This window comes from Plectropomus leopardus, chromosome 16 (assembly GCF_026936395.1).
Source record: "Plectropomus leopardus strain MGB_pleo_1.0 chromosome 16, ASM2693639v1, whole genome shotgun sequence".
In the NCBI taxonomy this organism is placed as follows: Eukaryota; Metazoa; Chordata; class Actinopteri; order Perciformes; family Serranidae; genus Plectropomus; species Plectropomus leopardus.
This window is the reverse complement of record NC_142191.1, coordinates 7,166,396-7,191,600: the sequence shown is the minus strand read 5'-3', so window position 1 is coordinate 7,191,600 and position 25,205 is coordinate 7,166,396. Positions and strand designations below refer to the sequence as shown.

The 25,205-nt window shown below is 40.2% G+C and overlaps 1 long non-coding RNA gene across 2 annotated transcripts in view; it reads right to left on the bottom strand.

The window, feature by feature from the left end:
• Positions 1 to 22,040, bottom strand: part of LOC148186810 (uncharacterized) — a 126,197-nt gene extending 104,157 nt beyond the window's left edge. For both annotated transcript variants that reach the window (XR_015779229.1, XR_015779228.1), the window contains exons 1-3: positions 21,945 to 22,040; positions 18,185 to 18,276; positions 17,968 to 18,033 (exon numbers count right to left, since the gene is read on the bottom strand). This is a non-coding gene — a long non-coding RNA (uncharacterized LOC148186810). The remainder of the gene's footprint in view (positions 1 to 17,967; positions 18,034 to 18,184; positions 18,277 to 21,944) is intronic.
• Positions 22,041 to 25,205: the final 3,165 nt, after the last annotated feature.

The following is a 25,205-nucleotide window of genomic DNA, read 5'->3' as shown; positions in this document are numbered from 1 at the left end:
GGCTGTCGTCTTTGTAACGTCTTCAATCGCAACTTTTTAAAAATATTTTTGCCAGGAGGTGCAACAGTCAGTCTTCATCTCCACTAGTTCTTTGATGTTGTTTGGTGTGTATGGGGCTTTAGGGTTAGGCAGCAAAGCACGTTGTTAGGTTTGGAAAAAAAAACTCATGATTTGAAAGTCCAGAGTTTGTTGGACCCATCCAACACCAATTCTGTCCACCCTGTGTGGACATTTTTACCCAGAGCATAAATAAATGCTGCCGTCCATTGTGTCTCATTCTGCCGCTAAAGGGTGCATTGGTGTGTCAGTGTCTGAGGTTGAGGGTCACTGCCTAAGTGTCGATATTTGACAAGTTGGAAGCGAAGCCAGGTTGACCCTACCTATTGCTATGCCGGTTGATTTTAAAATGCTAACATCAGACAATGTTTGCCTCTTTTTAAGTGCAGGATTGAAAATTAATCATCCTTGACATTTGCTGTGTTATGGTTTCAGAATGATGAAGATAGTTGAAGAACAATTACAAAATATGATGTAAGCTCTACAGGGTGAGTTTTTTCTTTGGCAACTATTATGTTTTTCCCAAATGGTGTACAGACTTTTTTTTTTTTTTAACAGATTCACTCTATTGTCTCAAATGGCTTTAAAAAAAGTCCTTATAGCTGCAGTTAATGGGAAATAAATCATGTCCCCAGACCCTGTAAGGTTTTGGCCTTGGTCTGAATGTTTACACGTCTGGCTCGGTCCCTGGTCATTTCACCGTATATGTTTGGCCTTATAACCTCTGACCACACGTCCCGGTGGTCACTCATGAGCTACTGATTCCACGTCCACATGTACGCACACATCATGACCATCACTGTAACTATACTGAAAGACTCTGTACGTCTGCTCTCATCTCTCGGAGGAAGTTTTATTGCTGATAATGATGAACATGCTTTGTGTTATGTAGCGTGTCATTCAGATGATGTGTTTTTATCCGGCTTCTTTGGCAACCTGGTATTGTACAATGTGTCACAGCAGTACGTGGGTATCAGTGCTGTTGTTTAATTCCTTCTCATTGTGATGAGTTAATGTACACATCCACGCAACAAAGACTGAATGCATTCCTCAATGCCAGGGTGATAGTGCTCTCTTTGTGTCGTGCTCTTAAGCCGAATTAAAGAAGATTACTTTTTTTTATTATGTTTTGGGGATTTTCTGTGAAGGCAACATGTACATAGTGCAAATAAACACATGTTCAAATGTAATGACGAATAAATCAGAAAGGAAGGATGTCCTTTCTTAAAAGCAAGACTGTTTTTCCTCTGTGGTTTATATAAGCTCCATCGTTCGGTTTCATATCCAAAAAACACTCCAACGACCTGAGAGAACTGGCCCAGTAATTGCTTGAGTTGTCCTTAAAGCAAAAGCAAACACAGACTGAGTCATGGAGTGTAGGTGGCTTTTTTGCCAGAAAGAGATGGAGGAGCGGCGCTGAAAATGTGTAGCTGCAGTGTTCTCATCGCTGCATGCAGGAAAGTACACCTTCCTTTGTGCTGTCACCATCACGGTTATTGATCATAAAAGCAGAGTCGCACTCAGCTCAGCGTTTCACACACTGAACAATACAGCTACAGTACAAACTGACATTTCACACTGTGCCTTTATATTATTTTGACTGTCAGATTCATGCAGTCTAACTGAGCTTCAGTGGGTTGAGTTTGTCAGGTATGCAGAGTATTATCCAACACAGCGGTTCCTCAAGTACGTCTTCATGGACATCTCACCAATATGTTCATATGAATGGATTATTGACTGGATTAACTATTTCAGCTGTTTATTTCTTTTAGGTAACAAATGTCAACTGCTTATCTATTACTTTTAGCTGTTCCAAACTGTTAATCCATCAATATTAACTATTTATTCATCACTTTTAGCTAATTATTCATACAATTTGCTTTTTTTTCCACCTCTTTCACCTAAATTGAAATAGCTCAAAATTTATTCATTTATTTCAGTTAACTATTCAAATACTTTCTGTCCAGGACTTTCAGCTAACTATTTAGTCTTTTTTCATCCATCATTATAAATAACTAATTATCCATTAGGCCTACTTTTAGCTAACGTTTTTAACTGCTTAAAATTAAAATATTACATACCACCAAAGCCTAGTTAAAGAGACTCGAAGAATCAATGCTAAGGAGTATTAACTGTTTTGGTGGCCCAAAATCTAACAGAGACACTTTCTTTGGGTTTTTCCTTTTATTTGTCACCCATCTTGTACTTTTTCATTGAGTTATTCACAAAATTATCCCATGGAGCTAGGAACTACCGTGTCAAATATGATTCTGAGGTATTGTAGGTTTACCACAACAACAGTGGGTGTGACTGCAGCACCGGCTGGGGAAGAGCTCTCATTACAGGAGTGAGTAAGGAGTGAGTCACAGGCTGATGTCTCTGTCAGTGAACAACGCCGCAGCACAACAGACGAGATGCTCGCCGAGTCATCAGGGGTGAAAAATGCTCATATAAAACAAAACAAAGAGCACGCTCTGCTCCCCCCCCCTTCACCAGGATATGCTAAGCAGGCGATGCTCAACACAAGACGCACAGGCAGATTGAATTAATAAGCACTATAGATCAAAAGAAGACTGTTGTGTTTCTTAGCGTTCACTGACTTTGCCTGAGCAAACAAGACATCGAGCAGGAAAATATTTTGCTCATCCTCTGGTGCTCTGTCTGATTTGTGCAAGGGGGATTTCATACGCTGTCTTCAAAAATTATTTGTGAAGTTATACGTTTTTCAGGAAAAGGCCCCGTTATTCTAAATCTACAAATAGAATCATCACAAGCTCTCAATCATTACAGAATAAATTTAGATTTGACTCTGAAAAGCAGACTCCCCCAGTTCCTCTCTTATGTGGATGAGTCAGTTTTCATCATCTCAACAACCGTTTCTTTCCCCGCATTTAGTGGATCATGCTGGAGATTATCGTGGGAGCGGAATGAGCCTGTTTTTATTTGCTCTCCTCGTGTTTCTAACTGGGAGCTACAACGCTAAACTGCAGCCTCCTTCTGCAAGCATGGTTCTCGCGATTGGTTATTGTATTTCACTGAAGGATGGTGCAATACCCTGGAAACCTCCACCTCCACACAGCTCTCACACTTGCCCACACACAGCAAGAACTGCAAGTCAGTGGAGTTTTACGGTTTCCAGTTATAACATTCACAGGTGGATGATAGTCCTGGAACAGCTTCTGCACTGCGGTTCAATTTCTCTTTTAATCACAGCTTGCATGGCACACGTCGCTCACTGATTGTTGTCTTTTCTTAGCCACCGTTGTTTTCACCGCAGTAAATACTCGGTTCTTTTTCTTGCAGAGTTTGAGGCGACAGCCTTTGTAAACAAGAAGACAGAGACAGGAATAGAAAGAATCTGACTGCAAATGTTATTGAATTTTTTTTTCGGGCAATCATATTGTTTTCCCAACCTGCCAGGCGATTGGGGGTGGAAATATAATCCAGAGGTTTTCAAACTCCTCTTAAATCTTTTTTATGGTTTGTTTGGGGAGATAAAGAGCCTATGAGGCCCGCTGTGAGGATTTCACACCATTGAGGAAGTTGGTGATGAAAAATGAAAACTTCTGTCTCAACTCGCCTCACTGAGGTCATCCTCTCTGATATTTCCCTACAGCTGTAACATAAGGGACAACGCAAATCACATTTTTCACATCCATACTTCGTTAACCTGCTGGATTTGAGGTGATTCGTGATCAGTAGCGGATCTTAATGGTCTGCTGCCCGGGGCGCCACCCAGAGGGGGGGCACCAAGTGTATGAAGAGTAAAAGTAAGCAAAGTAAAGCAAAAAATAAACAGAGGGCAATATGTATTTTTAGTAACTCAGACACAGCTACAAACGTCATCCATGACTTTACTCTGAACGATATTAACTCTGTTTGTAAGCTACAGCACAGCAAAGCAGGAAACAACAACAATAAACACAATTAAAAAAGGCAAAGAAAAGAAACTATTTTAAATGCACAGCCTGCCTACTCAGTTATAGCAGAAGCAAAAAATGGCAAAATGACCCATTTCTAAATTGCTCCTGGTGTGGAATGATGCCGTGTGGTTGAAGTAGCAAAAACTGGGACACAGGGGAGTCGGGGAAAGCTGCGCTCGGTGGAATTGTCCCTCCCGGCTCCCTTACGGTCATGATGGTGGTGAAGAAAACAAAAACTTTTATTTTTAATCTTTTATCATGCCTAACTTTAGCAGATTATCTCAGGTATGGAATTAATCTCCAGATGCTTTGATTCAAAATAAGACCAAACTTTACTATGAATGTCAATTTTTGAGCCACAACAAAGGCAAAAACGCAGCCTTCGACAGAAGGTAGTGCTTGTTATTTTTAGCTGAGCCAATTTCCGAAAAACTTGCGGCCCCTACCAGCCAGTTAAGAGGAGTGATTCAGCGGTTAATGAAGGTATAAAACAGTCAAACAGGTTTTTCAATAATCAATTTTCATTCAGTTTCAATTTCATCATCATTTCAACAAATGTGAATCACAGCAACCATAAGAGGTCCTTAAGCATAAAGTCATACACGTGCACAAAATATGAGGCTGATTGGTCCAATAGTTTGCAAGATTGGCTGCGGACAGATGGAAACACACACTCACCGGCCCACTCACACACACGCGATCCACTAGAGACAATAATGGTGCTAGGTCCGACATTACTCATGATGCTGCCTTTGTTTTTCATTGATTTTAGGGAAAAAAGTACAAAAAAGAGCAGATATGCTAATTAGAGGTATTTAATGGAGGTGCTTTGGGCATTAAAAAGGTTTTTGGACGGATTGCAACCTCAGATAAAGAGGCTCATTTAGCTTATGTGACTCAGGCAGTTTATAAAAATAGCACAATGAACAGGTGCTTGTTTTTCACATACTTCGTGTATTTGCAGCGCACCCCTATGGGGGGGTATAGAAGCAAGAACTGCTGGCTTTTCTGCTGAGTGGAAAGGGAGTGTCTCCAAACCATAAAATAAAAAGGCACGCGAATGTTAGGCCCGCTAAACGTTCTCATCCTGGATGACAGGAGTAGCCGGGCCCCAGGCTATCTCAGCTGCATTTCCATAGAAGCCCCTGCGGCTACACTATAGATCACAGAAGCATTCTGGTCATGAAAAAAAAACCTTTGGTACAAACTTATTCCCATCTCCAAACTGAACCCTGAAGGAGAGCTGCACCTATCCCTCCATCTCTAGTCTTTATATTTAGACTAGATGTTCTTTGTGGGTATATTTGTTTTTTACTTATCTCTTTCAATAAGGAAACCTCGGTGGAGAGAAGACAATTGTGTCTCTCTGTGATTGTGTGCTGAATCACGCTGATGAGATGGCTGAGCTGTTATTTGTGAGAAATAGTTGGAAATATCTGAAGTGGATTGAAGGATTTGCATCAAAATTCTGTTAGCAGTTAAAGAAGTATTTCACTGCTAGAAAGATGATATTTTAATGTCCCTGCAGAAGAGAAATGCAAATGCAAATTTGAAACTGGTGCTACACTACAAGAGAAAACAGAAAAAGGACGCTTTTGCTCAAGAGGTAGAAAACCTACAACTACCAGAATGCACAGCACCAAACCACAATAATAAACACTCCCACTAGTGGGTGACATCATGCAAACTGGTATGTGTGAAACCAACACGCTCTCATACCAAGTCACCACATATTGCCACTTTGCAGTGGACTTGCACGTCTACATGATACGTTCTCTGTATTTTTTTACATCTACTGTTGACCTGCTGAGATGCTGCCAGGATGTCAACAAAAGCACATGGTGGAATTTCACCACAAAGGCTTATGTCAAGGCAACAAAAGCACATGACAGCCAACGCCAGGACATCAAAAAAGCTTAGGATTAGGCAACAAGGGCATGTATCGTTAGGTTTTGGCAAAGAGGGCACATGGTTAGGTGGAGAAAAAAAACACCACATTCAGACAGGAAGCAAACACCTCCCAGGTGAAAGTCTGAGGTTTGTTTGACCCATTCAACGCCCCACATGACCGGCCTATATGCTCCTTACATTACTACATCACACTACAACAGCCACAAAAGGTGGCTTTTGGCATCAGGATCTTACACTGAAACCACTGCAAAAGCGGCGGTATTTGAATGAACTGATGAAACAATAGCGGTCAGCCGGCAGGAAACAGTCTTGAATTCCTGTTAAATGGTAAGCTAAAACTTCTTCCTGAAAACATTTGACACGAGAAATAGGCAACACAGTAACAGAATCTTGGTTTATATTTAATTAGCGCTGCTTAATTTTACCATTTGATCTCAGTGTTTTCAGCATCAATTTTCACTATTACAGCCAAACAGGGCACATTTTAGGTGAGAAACAGGTAGTGCAGTAACATAATCTTGTTTTCTAGTTTTATATTCGATCGGCACTGCCTACTTTTACCATTTGATCGGATTTCGGTCTGAGTTTGAGAAAGAAAGACAGAGGGGCGGGTCTGCCTTTTGATCCATTTCTATTATCTTATTGTCTGTGGTGGTGGCATGGGTGGCAGGCAATACCAAAATGTGAGGTGCAGCATGTAGTTAAAGCAGCAGTCCAAGAGCCAGCAAAACTCTCTCAGATAAAAGTGTTTTGCATCAGTTTACATCATCGGGGGGAGGGGGGGTCCCACAGTTCTTTTGCACGTACAATATACTCAAACATTGAAGCAAATGTAGAATTTGTCCTTCAATTTATATGCAAAATGCAAAGATACTGTGCCCACAAAGACAAATCTAATCATCATTGTAGTCATAAAACCATAAATTACATCCTGATGTTTGATTTCAAGCTTCATAAGAAATAATATGGAAGTTTATTGTGTGACTGGACTTTTCTATTACAGCATGGCTGCACAATAATGAACTTGTGGCAGTTTGAGTCAAGGGAAAATGCATGAAAGAGCTCTTGAATTAAATTGGGCAATTATTTGCGCATATAAACTGACTTTTTTCCTTCAGTACAGCATCAGGATCATTGTTTACCTTGCAGCAGCAGTTTCTTTATGCGGGCAGATATCCCGGCTGTTACTGCTGTTGAAGAGCGAGTGAATAATGCAGGTCTGCCTGAGAACCTCTCATACAGAGAGAAAAAACCTCTCTCTCATCCATGACTCGGCGCACCTCTTGCAGAGTATAGGCTGTGCATTTCCAGGGAGCCCATTCAAATGCAATGAAAGTGTTTTCACATAATAATGTTTTCACATAACTCCGGCTTTTATCTTGCTTCTGCACTTGTCAGTTTGTCTGTAAGCAAAGGTGGGAAAAAGGGGGCAAGATGGAACTAATTTTATGGATTTTGAAGCCCTCAGGAGAGAGCCAGATACCTCTGTAAAGATTTATTTATCAACTCAAAGGCAAGCAGGGGAAAGTGGAGCCACAGAGGGGGAAACACGAGATTGTAGAAGAATCTGTGCATGTAGAGCTATTCAAAGTCGGTCAGAGGGAGCAGCTGGGCGGCTGAGGGGAACATATATTTTTTTGGGAGATAAGATAAAGTAAAAAGCTGACAAAGCTGTTATCAATGAGGATAACACATTCATGCTACAAGTTATATTATTCAGCTTTATGGGCCTGCGGACTGTTAGAGTGGAGCATTTGTGAAGCTTGCTTTACTTAGGAACAGTTAAACATTTCGGGAAATATGCTGATTTTTAATGAAGCCACAGGAGCTGGTTAGTTTAGCATGACTGGAAACCAGCAACAGAATTTTGATTTCACAGGCCAAGGGGTGGGGGCACATTAAGTACCGGTACAAATCCCCAAAAAAAGGCTTTAGTTTTTTCGGGGCTGAGCTCAGACTAAAGGAGTTTTGGGACGATTTATCTCAGATTCACCCCTCTTGACAATCGGAGGAGAAATCTGTGCTGGGACCTTGGTCGGTACCGATGTTCAGCCCAGATTATTATAGGTTTACATAACCTACTAAACTGCTCTCAGGCTCAACAGGGCCACCCCAGTCATTTAGACAATGTTTGATATTTAGGATTTAAAATTTTGATGATTAAATTTATGATTTCATGTCCCTGCAATGGTATGATTCAAAATCGGGGAGAAATAAAAGAAACAGCAGCAACCAAGACCACACGTTTCAATGACATTACAGTATTTTAAAACGAATGCAAAATGTGTAAAGCGAGAAGTAAAATGCATTTTTTATCATCTAAATATGTAAGAGAACAAGCGAAAATACACGGTTTTTATCTCTACATACTTTTGGAGATACATGAAAATACAATTTCAACCCCATTAAACTCTACAGAGCTCAATATTTATAATGTTTTAACTAGACCCTCCAGGCTCCAGGCTATAATAAATAGCTACTGCTTTTAAAGATTTTATACCAATTTTTTAGATTCATTTTAGTTATTTAAGATTTTCCCATTTCCACACACTCAATTCATTTTATGTATAATTTCCTACAACTAATAAGATACAAACACCATTCCAACTTCAATACCTTTTTTTGTAAAAATAGCGTTAGTAAACTCTAAAAAACACCTTTTGAAATAAACTGCAGGGGATATATCCCCCATGTTCCCACCCATACATTAGGTCCCTGCTTTAAACAAGGAAACTGTTCAAAGGTGACAAAATCCACTGAACACCTCCAGCTCAAACCACAACTTATCATTTTCACACTCAAGATTTTGAATCAAATTTATGAATATCAAATAATTGAATTATTATGTGTTATTAGTGAGCTGATGGGTGAATTTTCTCACATTGGGCAGAAAAAGGCGAGTTGTTTCCTTCCGTTTCCAGTCTTTGTGCTTAGCTAGGAAAAACCAGCTGCTGGCTGTAGCTTTGTGTTAACCACAGATATGAAAGTTGCATTGATCTTTTCCTCACACTCTGGAAAAGAAGCTGAGGTATAGCAGTGTATTTCCAAACATGTGCAACTCGTCCTTTAAAAAGGACTGACTCAGCTGTTCAGTGCATAAAGTCACATGGCACAAAATAAACACCAGGAATGAAACCAATTATCAATCAGTAACAATAAGTCTAAAGATGCTACAAGACATAAGCGCAGATTTAAAACATCTTCCAATAATTCAGGTCTCAAATACAGCTGATTAACAGTCTCACACTGCTGTGCACACACACAACCAAGACAAACACACACAGCCATTTAAATCTGTTGCCTGTGGCAAAAGCACATCAGTGTGAAGTGAAAACTAATCTCTTTCTCCCTCAATATTGGCTTTTGTGTGCATTCAGGTTGCCTCATAAACATTTCCGAGCAGTCACGACTGTCTATGAAATTCAAAAGCTATCTTCCTCAGGACAAAGAGGAGCAGGGTGCGGCATGAAACCTAATAAAATGGACAACTCAAAGCGAGCTGCTCAGAGTGGTGCTGCGGGTGTCTACTGACAGATGCTGGTCCTGAAGGAACTGCTTTCAAAAGCGCCCATTTTTCTTCCACACTGGTGATAAAAAGGACAGAATGAAGACTCTTCCCTCTGTTCACGAAATTAATGCTTTTCATGGCAGTGCTGAAGACAGACACACCGGTCTGTGTGTCACAAGTTGGATTAAAATGCTATTTCATTAACTGAAACATTAAAAAGGAATCAGCACAGCAGTTAAAGGGGCTTAGACCTTTCACACCAGCAGAGGTACGGCAGAGCTGCTGCTAATCAAAACCAGCGCTTTGCCTCGAGTGGTGATACACTGCAGGGGAAATATGGCCATCCGGTACTTTCATGACTATACAGTGCCAGTTTGCACGTGTTAATTGAGAGCGAATGTCTACAAGGCAAAAGTGACTTTCGAATGTCAAGGTTGCAGGAATACCACTCCCAGCTGGGTGAAGAGTCAATTATTTTGTCCCTTTTTCTTTTTCTCACATGAAATTTTACACATACATGCAGTCATTAAATGCCACTGTGGTGTGTGCAAGCCCATTAGATAAGACATCGTGCTAAACAGACCAATAAGAATATGTAACATTTGCACTTTCATGCAAATCAAATCATTGTTTCCAAAGTGACGCAGTGTATGAGCTGACTTTGTTATCAGGAAGCAAAGGGGATGGTGGATGGCCTCACCGAGGCAAGACGCCTGCAAAGCTGAGCACCAACCGACAACAAAAATGTTTGCATGTTAGGTTTTTTTAATGTTTTTTTTTTAAATTTGTTTTTAGATTTTTAGAATCCTAATTTTGGTGACCCTTAGTGGCATTTTAACCGGTGGCTGTAGCACCGAACCAGGTTGATTTTTTACTGAATTTGGGTGTGTTCAGCAGCACATTGCAGTCAACAAACAATAAAAGTGGTTATTTTTGATGGCCCTTAAAGGAGTTTCCATCTTTGGTGTTTTTAGTGGCACAGTGCAGCGTTTCTCAGCTGTGTTTGTGGTGCTGACCCTGGGTGTTTATCTACAAAACCTTGGATTTTTTTAGCAGCACATCGCAGTTAACAAACAACAAAACGTGTTTCCTGACTATAACCAAGTGGGTTTTTTGTGCCGCACTGCTTGCTGAGATATGTAAAGTTTCAACACATCCTTTATAAGATACCGTACAAATCTACTGATTCATGATTTGCAGAAACTTACAATAAAAATTAAAAAAATCTGGAGATTGGTTGGCTCTGTAATACAGTAATTGTCGCTTAATGATAAGTACGACATCACACAGAGCTCCCGAGTAATAAAGCTCTCCTTTAACTCCAGCAAGACAACTGTCACGTTAATGATTTTATAAAAGATGACAGCATTTCAAATGACATCTGGACCTCCTTATCTTTGAGTGTGCTTATGCTTGATTGAGTTAACAGCATCTCGGCAGGAGTTTTACTACAGTCGTCTCTCTGCGGACTAGACGAGGCCTACAGTAGCAACATGAAATAGAACTACTAACACTTTGAATAATGTACCAGCCACCCACCCACACACACACACACACCACTGTCATTATCTTTAACAATACACCCAGCTCAGTGGGAACACCTCCTGCAGCCGCCACTCGCAACTTCTCCTGATCCTCCACACTCGAATCATAATTTCTTCCCTCAAACATGAGCCTCCCTGCAGTGTGTTGGCAAGATTAAAATGGCTAACTCCATTATCTCAGCCTCAGCTGGTGAACCGGTACACAGAGTTTCTTCAGATTAGTTTCAGGTGAGATCTCTCTCCTTTATTAATCTGGAGGTGCACTTGTTGTTCTCCTAGCTTTGAGCTCAAGAAAAAAGAGATAGTTTGCAGGAGGCTGCACTTAACACAATTCTTCCAGCTGGAAATCAACAGTCTGATTATGAGCCTGGCTAATTGCTTCAGCGCTGGAGCCTCTTTGATCAGCAGCAGTGCTCCTTTCTAAACAAATTAGGACTCAAACGACAGACAAAATTGAAGAATTTGCTGCCTCGTGTGCAAAAGCAAACTTCATTTCTGGGAGACACACTGTACTGCAGGTTTGCTCCAGCTGAAGTGCATAGTCTATTTGAATAGCTCTTGCACTTATTGACTGCTTCCCCAGTGCTGCGTTTGAGCACAGACAAAAGGCAACAACTCAATAGAGCTTACCAGGATAAATGCCGCTCTGGTGTCACGAGCGCGCTCAGATCTCACAGCGACGAGATAAAAGAGGGGTTACCGACATACATGAGTCAATGTGTGTAACCTGGGGAATGTTACAGAGAGCATTTGGCCTTTTTGCAATGCAAGACATGGAGGGGCAACAATCGGCCGGTGGCAGGGGGAGACCTTTAAAACGGGGACCACTCACTCAGTTGTCTTGATGTGGTGAACGGGAGGGTCTGCCTCGGAAAGGTCGCGAGGATGTACAAAAATGGTGCTGTTGATACTGTAAATACCATCAAAGGGAGCTGTACAAGGCAATATGGGAGAAAAAGAGAAAGAGCAGGAGAGTTCAGAGAGAACCATGTATATCTGAGAATAGAGAGATTGAAGGGAATGAAGACGAGGCCGGGGCAGCCAGGGCCGCCTGACAGACAGGTAGTGATTTACTGCCTTCCTGCTGACTCTCACGTTGTTGTCTCCATCCCTAATTGACAGTCAATTATCTCCCGATGACAGCCCCATCCAATGGGCGAGTCAGTCTGCGTGAAGGCTTTGTTGACATCCCCGAGGCATGGCCAAGTCTACGACGCTCGACTCCAGTGACAAATCAATCCCGCTTGTAGACACTTTTCCTTTGGGAGGATCGAAAGAAAAGGCCCATTGTGTGAGTGATGTCCGCAGACAACACCTCCACCGCAAGAAAGGAAAGGTGCTTTTAAATTTTGAAAAGAGGCTGATTGCAGGATGACTGATGGTTCCTGATTATTATGTTTCACAAGAACATTTAGTGATGACAAGGAAGGGAATGAATATGCTCTTTAAAAGATAAACATCAGGTTTGGCATGTTTTCAGGGGAATACCCATCCGATTGTGGCTAAAATTCCAGACTCCAAAAAGTGCCCCACTGGACCTACAGCACATTTCTCTGACAGCCTGACATCCCCCCAAAAAATGGCCACTGCTTCATAGTCCTGATTCTCTGTAAATACACACTCCATGCAGTTAATACAACGCACGACCAAGAAAAAAATGTTGGTAAAAACACCCAGGATCAGTAACTGAGAATTGTAAAAACACCTAGATTCAGTAGCTCAAACAACAAAGCGGAAATGCCACAAACGGTTGGTGAAAACACTTGGGATCGGTAGCCCAAACATCAGTAGGAATTGCTGCCAGAGGTTGGTAAAAAAATCAAGATTCGGTGGCACGAATGGCACTGGGAATTGCTATGAAGGTTCAGTAAAAACACCAAGGATTGGTGGCCCAAACGTCACCAGGAATTGCCTCCATTAATCAGTAAATACATCCGGGATAAAAGCCCAAACGTCGCTTGGAGTTGCCACCAAGGGTCAGTTAAAACACCTGGGTTCGGAAATGGGCTTTTGGTCAAATGGGACATTTTCCCGTCTAATAGGGGTTTGGAATTTTGGGCCATCAGAGCAACGGCATGGCACCATTTGGAGGCGGTTTATCCCTCTGCATTAAGTGAGACTCCAGGTTGGATATAACGGATGATAACATAGCTGTAGTGTTTCTAAATAATAATTTTAAAAAAACACATTCGTTGTCTTAGACTCTGTAGACTGAGAGCTCTGAAATTGACTGAAAAAAGACACAAATAGAGTTGTGCTGAAAGCGCCTCACCCTGTGGTTTCGAGCGAGATGCATTAGCGGACCAGTCAGCTGCTAATCAATTGTTAATTATGCTGTGGGCTGAGGCATCCAGCTGTTAGGGTTATTGTAGAAAAACTCTTAACTCGGGTCAAAGGCTGCTTGTGAAGCATGGTGGCAGCAGAATCGATGTATTGATGATGCTGCAGCAGGATCTCAGCAGTGTAAAGCAAGAAAAGGCACACAAGTAGAAATAAGACTGAAACGTTAGCTGAGCCTGGGTTTGCTGTGTGTGTGTGGGGGCGTCTTTTTGCAGTCCTTGAGACACAGCACAGGTCCCAAGGTTCCCTTCAATCACAGCTGTTGTGGTAGATGGCTTTTTTATGCAAAGTCTCATCTCCCATCATCGATGAGAACAGCTTGATAAGGGTGTGTACTTGGCTTTGTAATGAAGAGACGTGATGCCAGGAAGAGAGAGGCGCCTGCAAACAACCCCGAACACCTGTCCAATCAGCCGAGAGGACCGAGCTTTAAATGTTTTCCATCGGTGCTGCTGGTGTTCGAGAGCTCCGAGCTCACAGGGAAACGCCAGTAATTGGCTTCTGTTTGTTCCTGGCCTTATCAGTGTATTACTTTCATGGATAACTTGGAACTAATTAATCAGGGTACGGAGGGAGAGATGGGATTTGCCTTTCACTCTCTTTCATTTTCTTTTCATTTTCTTTCAAACACCAACTCTTCTCTCAGTACTCCTCGAGCCCTTTTAAAACAGTTGGAGTACAGATACGGACTCGCAGAAGTGGTCGTGATAAAAGCTTCAAGTATTTCCCAATTTAGGAGGCTCTGTTTTTACTCGCCTAATCCTGTGTTTTTGTCTCACGCTGCCACCGCTGTTTTGTTTGAATGTTTACAATATGTGTCTTCCAGCGGCCCCGCAGCATCTTACACTCATTTGAATGCAAAATAACACGATTTTTTTTCTTTTTAAACCACACTGTGTTCAAATAATTGCTTTGATACAATCTAGGAATTTCATCTATTAATACCCGAGGACATTTTATTTTTAAATGGAAGCTGACTGAGAGTTGTTGAAAAAGGATGCTGGAATCAGCTCAGAATCACATTGTATCTGATAGAGAAAAAATATAAACAACACATCCTTTAAATTACAGATATGATCATCAGCCTTAGTGCTTTATGATAATTCTACAAATATCAACAAGAGGACACTACTCATTACTCTTCAGTTATTTCTTGTGATGATTAATTAATAAAGGGCATGCTCTTTTTTTATGCGATGATGCAATACGTTTGCCTGTTACTGTCAGAGGCTTTTCAAAGCATTTGTAAACCTGACACCCTTGATTTATCTCTAGTAAGAACTATATGTGCTCTATATTGAGACAGAGGCCTAAATATTGAGCTATAACAAGCACATAACTGTGAATAGGGCACCTCTAGACCGTTAACCCTTTAAAAGCTGAGCAACTTGGCTTGATTTCTTTAGAAATCATGGCAAGAAGTTACAAGCCAAAAAATTAAAAAAGGTAAAACAAACAAAATAATAATAATAATAATAATAATAAAAAGAAAGGTAACAGCACGAACAATATATAAATATATAGAAAAAATAGTAAATAATAATTCAAAAAATTTCTCTCTCTCACTTTTAAAACTACATTTCATTTTCTTGTCACCTTTTCCTAATTTCTTGCAATTTTTGGGACATATCCTACCAGTTTTCTCAGGTTTCAATGATTTAAATGCATATCAAATGTGTTTGAATGCAACACAAGAAAAGCGATGTTGTTCCACTTTTCAACGGGTTAAATTGTCTCACAAACATCTCACATGACACCGGAACGGCTCAACTCTATCATTAAACCCGTAAATAACCATTTGACAATACAAGCCGTGTGATGTTAACAGTCAGCCGTGTCAGTGTTTTTGTACTGCCAGATGCACATTTTAATTCATTTAATCCATTTTAACATGGGGGGGCAATATATGAAATGGAAAGGGGGCTGGGAGTCCTCTGCCAGAAAATTTTGAGCAGCAAGCACTTATTTTTTTGCAATCTGGTGAATTTTTATGCAGAAATTTTTACTGTAGATGCCTCTAACTTTTAGCCCTCTGCTACGTTCATGTTTTTAATGCATATGTTCTGAGTATTGAAGGGGACGTGTCCTCCCCACATCTACACCTATATGAGTATGAGTATGTGTATACTATACGATAAGATACGATACAACGCAATGCGATACGATACAATAAGTTACGATACGATATGATATCATACTATTTATTGGTTTGTTTGTATTATTATTATTATTATTATTATAAAGCTTTTTTGTTTGTTTGCTTTCTTTTTTTATGCACTGTATTTGTTAAGAATATGTGCTGGAGCTACTGGGGATCCAAACTAAAATGAAAATATAAACCACATGCCACTGCATTCACATCATGGGTATCGAATGGCACATTATATTGGTATCGCTACCACTTTGAGGGGACTGCTATTGTTATCTCTTTAAACTCAGAGGTGAACAACCAAAACAAAATCTAACCACTGTCCTGTTATCGCAGTCTGCAATGGTCTGACCAGTGCAGAAATGTGTACTTGCTGAACAAATCAAACATGCCAAGTCTTTTAATGCAATGATGACCCTATAAGGAGCACCATGGCCCCCACTCTGCATTTACAAACTGGCCTGTGATCATACAGATGATTAGAGTAGCTTAGAAACATCCTCTTACAGTCTCCAGTACCACTAGTTATCATGTAACCTCATAAAGATTCATTCAATTTCAGCAGATAGTGAAAGATTACAGACCAAGAAGCTGCCACACAGATGTTTACTATCACTGCTGCATTGAACAGAGCACCTAAGGTTGCTATACTGTTGGCAGAAAGCCGTCCCCCCTGGCTGTGTAAAACCTTCACATGGCCAGCTACGAGCTGTTGTTTGTATAGTGTCTTGCCCACAAGCTCCTTCACCGTAAAAGACGAACAGCTGCTGCAAGCTTTTCAGGGATGCTGTATTCTATGTTCATCATATCCAGCATAGCTTCCCAAAGTATACACACACACAAGACAAAAGGGATGCATGTCCTGCAGCGTGGGTTACAGAGGAAAAAGGCAATGAAATGTAGAACCATATACAGTATCGCCAGAGCAAAAAACGTCAATATTGGACAATTCTGCACAACCCTGAATTCACAAATTCATTCAAATAATACTACACAGGTTGATCAGCTTCACCTTCCATTTTGCAAAGCAAAACAAAGTAAGAAAAAAGTAAAGAATAGAATTAAATAAATAAATAAATGCCATATTTATACAATATTTTTCTATTTCTTTTTTATATTCTTTTCACACTGTGTTCTGTGTATTTCTTGGTTGTTATTGGGTTAATCTTTATTGACTGGTAACTATTTTCTGCAAAGTGTGCTCTTTGTTGACATTTATCTTTTGTCTTTTGTTGTATTTTTCTGTAAAATGTTAATTTAGGGTCTTTTTTGTTGATTGTATATATATTCATTTGGATTTCATGCTGCTTTTAATTGTGTGTAAATAAATTTCACTACCATACTAAAATCTGGATTACGATTATGTTCGATTTTAAGGATTTTTACATTTAAGGTATATGTTTCTTTTGAATTCTTGCTTTCTACAACATGGCATAGCAACAAAGGTATGGTGACGGTTTCATAAAGATTAATAAACTATGATTAAAATATGGTAAGGCTTAGAGGACAAAAAATGGTTAACGTAAGAAAAAGGTAGTGGTTATAAGGCAAATGTGAATTTTAAGTCTGTGATGGGATGAAAACTCTGGTCTCCTGCATAAAAGTCACACTATGTGCTGCAAGCCCAGCCACCACGTGGACCTCAACACACTTACATTCACTCCATAAACGACAAACGACATCCTGCTGCGACACTAAACAACACTGGATGTTAATCATGACGCACAGATTATCCAATATGGATGTAATCCCTTGGATACTTGGCTGCAGCCGGTCCTAAATTAACATGTGCATCTTAGGCTCAAACGATGGATTTTCCCTGTTTGTTTGTCTAATCCATCTGAGTTAACAAGCAACTTGGGTAAAGCTCATCTATTGTGTACCTTGTTTTCACAACAAAGCCGTCTTAATGGGAAACTTTTGCCTACAAGAGAGGCACTTGAACATGGTCACCAAACTAGGCCAAAGTTTATCATTAAGAGGGAAATATACATCAGCTGTTTCAGTTCCTATTGACAAGTTGATTACCCATTTTCAACCAACATGCAGCAGATTTCGTTCTTGTTCATGCACCTTGTTTTGAACTCTTTGGAGCATTTTGTACAAAAATTAATTGGTTTGGAACCCAAAAAAGAACCAAAAGATAGCAAGTTTTCCTCGACCTGAGGTGCACACTGTGAAATCAGTGGAGTGTCACATTGTACAGTTGCAAACAGAGGATAGAGACTCGCAGGTAACAGTCTTCTATGTCTTTTTATCATTTAGAGTTGGTTAATTTTTTGTCTTTTGGATAAAACCAATAACAGAGCAAAAGCTTGCAGGTAATCAATGCCATCTGACATCTTGCTACTACTGATTTCATCCTTTGTGCACTGTCTAACACTCTCCATTGATGACACATTAGTTCAAGAACCTGAGATCATTTGGTGGAAAAGGGGTAACAGAGAGGAGTCCAGCGGTTCTGGCCAAAGGGCTTGGTCAGCCTGCTTCTTCCTCAAATGGTAGCAAAAAGCGCAGTAAAGAGAAAGCACATACCGCGCTTGTTGATCAAGCGATGAACTTGTCACTGCCCTGCAGGAAAGCTCGCAGATGATCCATTAACTGGAGGGAACAAAGGGAACATGCATCATTAAGCATGAAAAACACGTGACCAGACACTCAACATTTCCCACAAATGTAAATTCAGCTTACAGGCATGTAATTTGCATTCGGCTTCATACCGACATTTGTGGCGCTGCATGTTGCATCATACCATTCCCAACTTCAAGACGAATTCCAGTAGAAGCTGTCTCTTCTCCCCATTTGATGAGCCATCTTCATAATGTTCCTCCATGCTTGACAAGCCTATAGATGAAAGTTGTGAGACAAGGGATGCCAGTGAGGAGACAATTTTAAATTCAATCCAATCGCCACAATATATGTTGGGATTCTACATTTCTGCAAACCACAGATATATGTTACATTTGTACATTATCATGTTAAAACCTTACATTCCTTTGTTTCTGTAAAATTACAGAGACCTGTTCTGTCTGGCCACATTCTCTCTTTTCTCGTGGTTTTTCATGAGCAGGTGCCTTTTGGTGTGTTAAACACCCGCACCAAATGCACTAATAAAGGTGGGCTATTTCACTAGCTTGGAATGAGAACAGGCTAGAAATGCAGTGATGTCTTAATTTAAACAAAAATATGTTAAAAAAGCTTTTTTGGCACTCTCCTGGCAGGGAATGCCAATTAAAAAGAAGAACCTCTTTTCTTGGAAAAATTCCAACAGGCAAAACAGCGATGTCTCAGCAAAAAGCAACCCCTTTTTGTGGCCCTATCCTGGCCACAGGTTGCCAAAAAAATCACCAATATTTGTGGTCTGAAAAGCCACTGGAAACAAAACAAAGACTGGCCAAAAACATCAAACAAACAAACAAACAAACAAACAAAAAACAAACAAACAAACAGTTTTGGCCATTTTTGATCTCCAATAGTGGTCTGGTCTGCAGCATGCCCGGAGTCTCTCCTTGGAGCCACGCGATCCACTATCACCTCCACCTTTTGATAGCTCGTATACAACATCACTTCAGAAACACTAATATGATATTGATAAAATGTAAATGAAAGATATCCGTAGTCTGCAGAAACATACAATGCAAACAATTTCTTGCAGCGACTGGACTGTTAGACAGGTTGGCAGGTGGTCATTTCAAGCTCTAAACAAACAGCATATAAAAACAGTTTCACATTTTGGCAGTATTTGTCAAATAATGATAGGCTAAAACACAATGGTGCTGTTTTCTATTAGCAAAAGATGTATTTTGTGTTTTTCTAGTAACTGTGAATCAAATCCCATTTCCAAATAATTGCATTTGAGTATTCTTTCATGCTTCATTATCGACAGGGAATTCAGGCCTTGCGGAGGTCCTCTATTATTTAAGAAACAGCAGGGATCATATTTTGGGGTATAAAACACTTTGACACATTTCTTTGGTGATGAAATGTATCCTTATGCTTCTGCCTAGCATGAAGCGCTTTCACTACAAATCTATCATTTGAGTAGCAGCCCATGGGAGTTACGCCTTGTCATTTTTTTCTCTCTGCTCAGCCTCGGAGTGTGGGAGGAGTGCAGAAAAGGGCCTCGCGTTAATGCCTCGCGCTTTCAAATGGAAGCCCATCAACTGGGGATGTGTGTTCGTTTCATATGCTTGATATCTAACTCGGAAGGAGGGATGAGAAGTGCGAGGATTAGCAGGCGGACAGACACACAGCATGGAGGTCTGTCTGGCTCTGTTGACTCTGTGGGATCCCAATAGACTCTGTGCACACACATACTGGGGCCAGAGGTACAGCAACGAGGCGGCAGTTGATGCTCCAAAACACACACATGCCGGTATATGGACACGTAGGGCCTACACACACTCACGCCGATAAATGTTAATACGTACTTGTATATATTAACGCCAGTAAGAGCACATTTCATTTGGATATACTGCTGTTATAATAGGCTCCCTTAATTTTCGAAGTAGCTCAGTGTCACATTTCTCATGCCCTCCCTGATATTAAATGGATCGGTAGCTTCAGAAAAGCAGATTGACTCCCACTCAGGAAAAACTCTTAGCGCACTGTGTCAGAATTAAACACACATTACCACAGCATTTGTTTGATGAGCAGCAAAATTGTGTATTAAAATTTTGATTGCACGTGTTTATTATGGATAGATCTCTGAATGGGCCTACAGTCCCAGGGGCCTAAAGTGCCAGGCCTACCCACGAGCTTAAACTTGCAAAATGTCACTCAAATTGACATTTACCAACCAGAGAGAGACTAAAAATGACCACAAAGAGACACAAAAAAAACAAAAATAGATGCAAAGACAGTCAAAACAACCACAAGGAGACACAAACCATCACAAGAAAACACAACATGACCAAATAAAGCCTCAGAATGAACCCAGAGAGATACAAAAAACTACAGATATACAAAACATCCACAAAGAGACACAAAAAAACACAATGAGATGCAAAACAACAACAAAAGGCACAATACAGCCATGAGGAGACATTAAAAAATTACAAAGAGATGCAAAACAATCACAAAAACACACAAAATTGACTGCAAAAGCCACAAAATTAACATATAGACAAAATGACTACAAAGAGATGCATAGGAACGGCAAAGAGACACAAAAAACACAAAGTCATGACAACCACAAGGAGACACAAAGACATCATAAAGACACACAAAATGTCCAATTAAAGCCTCACAATGACACAAAAACTACAAAAAGACACAAAACAACCACAGAGAGATACAAAAAGTTTGTACAGAGATGCAAAACAACAATAAAGAGAAACATAACAATCACAAGGAGACATGAACAAACAATGAGATGCAGAAGAGATGCAAAACAGCCACAAGGATTCACAAAATGACTGGTAAAAGCCACAAGATTACCATATACAATGAATACAAATATATGCAAAGGTACAACAACGAGGCACCAAAAATTTAAATGAAAATCAAAATACCCAAAAGGAGAAACAAAACCACCACATGGAGACACAAAATTACCAAAAAGTCACAGAATTACAACAAAGCTGAATAAAAAGGCTGCAAAAAGCCACAAAATTATCATAAACAGACACTAAATGACTACAAAGGGACACAAAACACCCACATGGGGACACAAAATTACTTCAAAGATACACAAAATGATTTAACAAGCCATTAAATTACCAAAGGATATATAATGACCCTTAAGAGACACAGGACATTCAAAAAAATCGACTAAAAAAAGAGACTAAATTGCTTCAAAGACTCACAAAATGACCGCACAAGAACACAAAATCACAAAAAGATGTGTAATGACTACAAAACATGCAAACCACCACAAAGGAAGTGTGTGTGTGTGTGTGTGTGTGTGTGTGTGGGTCTTACTCCTATAAGAGAGGTAGTGGAGCCTTTTACATATGTAGAATATTTATGTAGATGCTGACTGCATGCATTTCTTTATTCATCAAAAAATAGCTTTCTAATGAACAATGCAAAGAAGATTGTACTTTAAGAATCTTTGTAATTCAGTCATTTTTCAGTCAAAAATGCAAAATATTCTGTATTTGGAGCTTCTCAGTTGTGAGGATTTGCTGCTTTTCTCTATCTTACATAGTAATGCAGTGACTTGTCATAATGCTAGCTTGGGCCTGCACAAACCAGACACAATCTGGTTTCTGAAGTTCTATTATTGATTCCACCCTGCTGCCAAAATAGATCTGTAGTCCTGTTTGTGTTGCTCACTCACAGGCCTCTGTGGCTGAGTTATGTTAGCATAGTAAGTATGTATGTGTTTGTATATTTATATATTAAATAAAGTAATTTCTGGTCATTTCAGTGTGCAAACTATCTTCAGTCATAGTCTGATGAAAAAGCACTTGATTCATTTTTAAGACCATTTCATTCAAATTCACTTTTTTGCAACATTTAACTTCAACTGACAAAATGTTTGTTGCACAGGCACCCATCTGTCTTACCTGCTGGCCATCATGAATTCAAACTGGCAAACAGGAAGTGCTAGCATCCAATGGGCTTCATAGAATACATCCAATGGGCTTCACAGTGGAGGGAACCTGGACTGTACCATTCTGAGTAGAGTCAGAGGGGGGGTTTCATTGTTTCAGGAAATAGTCTTTTTTAAGTAACCTAATACTCTACTATAGTGTTGATATTTGTGATGGGACTATATAATAATGATATAATAATGATTTAGAAATTGTTTTATTGTTTTTACACATTTTAATGTCAACTTCAAGAACATGTTTTTGCCTGTAAAACATGGGAATATACATGTATTTGTTTGCATGGGTAGATTTTTAATGTTAGAGTGGAAGTTGTTATGTATTCGGCAACAGAGTGCCCCAATAACAAAACCTGGAAATGAGTTTGTATTTTAGTACTCCCAATTCCCTCAGCTTCAAGTCAATGGGGTTTCTGTAGCGTGTTTTTAGTTAGTTTAGTTAGTCTTAAGGTCTGTGGTTAACACAAGCTTTTAAAAGACTTTCAGATTTTGTCCTACAAAATAGTGTAGTTCGTTTATAATGTAAAGATAATCGTGCTGAATAAAATGCATGAGTATCATAAACATTTGTTTGCCACAGAGCTTATTTTCTGCAATGATCCAAAATACAATGTTTTTTTTTTTTTACATTCTCTTGCATTATGTTTTCCTTTACCTTACAGTATTTATTGTTCTCTAACAATATATTTTTCATTCTCATGCAATTCTTTTATGTCACCTTGCAACACTGTCATATCATCTTGAGTACCCTAACATGAAGTTACCAACCCTTTGTCATTCAGAAGTTGTTAAATGCAGCCGCTTTCGCAGTGCTTTCAGCATGAGACTTTGAAACCAAAAGCCACCTTTTGCGTCCACATGATACGCTGATAGATGTCATCAGCTGAGATGCAGCCGAACAGAACCTGTCATATTCACATGATATGCGGCTGGACGGCGTAAGGTTGAAACACTGCCATTAACAACATCATATGAACCTAAGGAACAGGAAGGTCCTTACAAGGCAGGTAGAAGGGGCCGTGGATGGGTCAAAAAAAAAAAAAAACAGACTTATATACAGGAGTCTGGTGTTTGCTTCCTGTCTTAATGTGATGGGGTTTTTTCCTACAACTAATTATGTGCCTCTTTTACCTAATCCCAACCATCCATGCTAGCATATGTATGTTTCTTAATCATACACACAACATAATCTAACCATATGCTTGTGTTGACATCACAGTAGCGCCATCTCGAAACTTCAAAAGCAGACACTTGGGGCGTAATATGTAGACATGGACATCCACTGCAATAAGTGACAACTTGGCATGAGAACATATTGGAAGTTACACAGAAAAGCTGTGAACAGGTGGCCCAATTCATTTAAAACTGCTTTCATCAATTACATATAACCATGCCTTTTGAACAGAGGTGCTATATCAGCATACTTAATGCCCAGTTTAAAATAAAATTTAATGAGCTGATTTGTACTGGGGCGTAGTGGAGGGAGCAGCTGAGTGGAAATAGACATATGGCTCAGACGGATTCAAAGAAGAAAAAAGTATGAGAGAGAAAGTCAACACCGCAGCAAAAAAATGAGGTGGGGGGGGGCTACAAAAACAATAAAAATTGACACTCGACACTTTGGGGACTCCATACCAAATACAGCTAAATAAGATGAAAATAAGAAAATACTGCAGAGGGCAGAGTCTCTGCAGATAAATGCATTGCCACTCACTGTTAGTGGGTCATCAGTGATGATTACTGGGATTACTTCTATATGAGTTTGTTCATTGTTTTTTTAGTAAAATCCTGCATAGCATACCATTAAGCATAAAAATGTACCATGTTTTTGAAGCTTTTGAGTGCCTCATTTAACAGCCGTGCTGTGAATTAAATGCAGGGGAAGAAAAAGCTGGAGTGCAATTTCACTCCTTACTGGTTGCCCTTTCACAGCATACATTAACGTCTGTATATAAGTGCAGTCATGTGTGAGTCCTGCACGTGTGGGCTCGTGTGTGTGTGCGAATAGTGCAGCTGCAATGTTGTGTGATCCATGCAGGGGCAGGTGGCTCATATTGGCTAGCTTTGCTCGTGTGCGTGTGAGTGTGTATGAGCCTGTGATCCTGAGCACAGCTGTGATGTGGCAATAAACTCAGCATCAGATTCAGCTCGGGGTATTCATACATCATCCCCACAGTTGGAAGATCCTACAGTCATTTGTGAAGACGCACTCTGGTAACCAGCTCCATCTTCAGAACCACTTGTCATCCGAGCACTCGATAACAGTGAAATGAGGCCTCTGGGGCCCTTTAGAATTAAAAGTGTTGCAGTTTCTGCAGCACCTTAATACAAATTCATACATTTCGAATCCCCTCACGGAGTATTGTGTGGCTCATTTTATTTAAGGCTTGATCAATAGCTTCCCTGTGTGACTGTAGGTGTCTGGTGTTTGATTCTGTGTATGTAAGCATGTGCACTTGTGTGGGTGGTTGTGTGTTTTTTTCACAGCTGAGATGGAAAGCTTTAGGGTGAGCAGAACAAACATTTTATTATTTTCTCACAGAGATTTATGTGCAATCTTCCACTGTTATTCAGCGGGGCCAGATATCGGAAGACGGTAATCTCAGCCATGGATTTAGTGCCAGAGTCAAAGGGTCAACAGCCTCTCCATCCACACAGAGCTATCAATATATGATGGATAACTATAGACCACAGCCGGACGCTACAATGCTTGGCCATATTGTTTTTGTCTGTTAATGCTGACAGTTGCCATGTAAGCAGCTGAAATGTCCACTTATATGTCTGTTTTCTAAGAGATTTAGACATAAAGCAGCTGCATGACTGCTAACTAGTCGACATGTTCAAGTCGTCACATGTTGCCGCTTTGCAGTACACTGTTAAGTCTACATATTACACTCTAGATATCCTTTTGCGTCTGCTGCTGAAGTTCCATGCTACTTTGATTTCAACACAAACATTACATGGTGAGATGTCGCTGCACATGGTCATGTACAGGTAACAAAAGCACATGGCGACCAACGACGGGGCGTCAACAAGCACACATACCGCCATGCATGGTTAGGTATAGAGAAAGGAGGCACATAGTTAGGTGCAGAAAAAAACATCACATTCAGACTGGAAGGGAACACCAGAAAGTCCAAGGTTTGTTGGACCCATCCACCACCCCTCCCACCTGCTGTTTAGGCGCCTTTGTGCTCCTCACATTAGTGCTTAAACC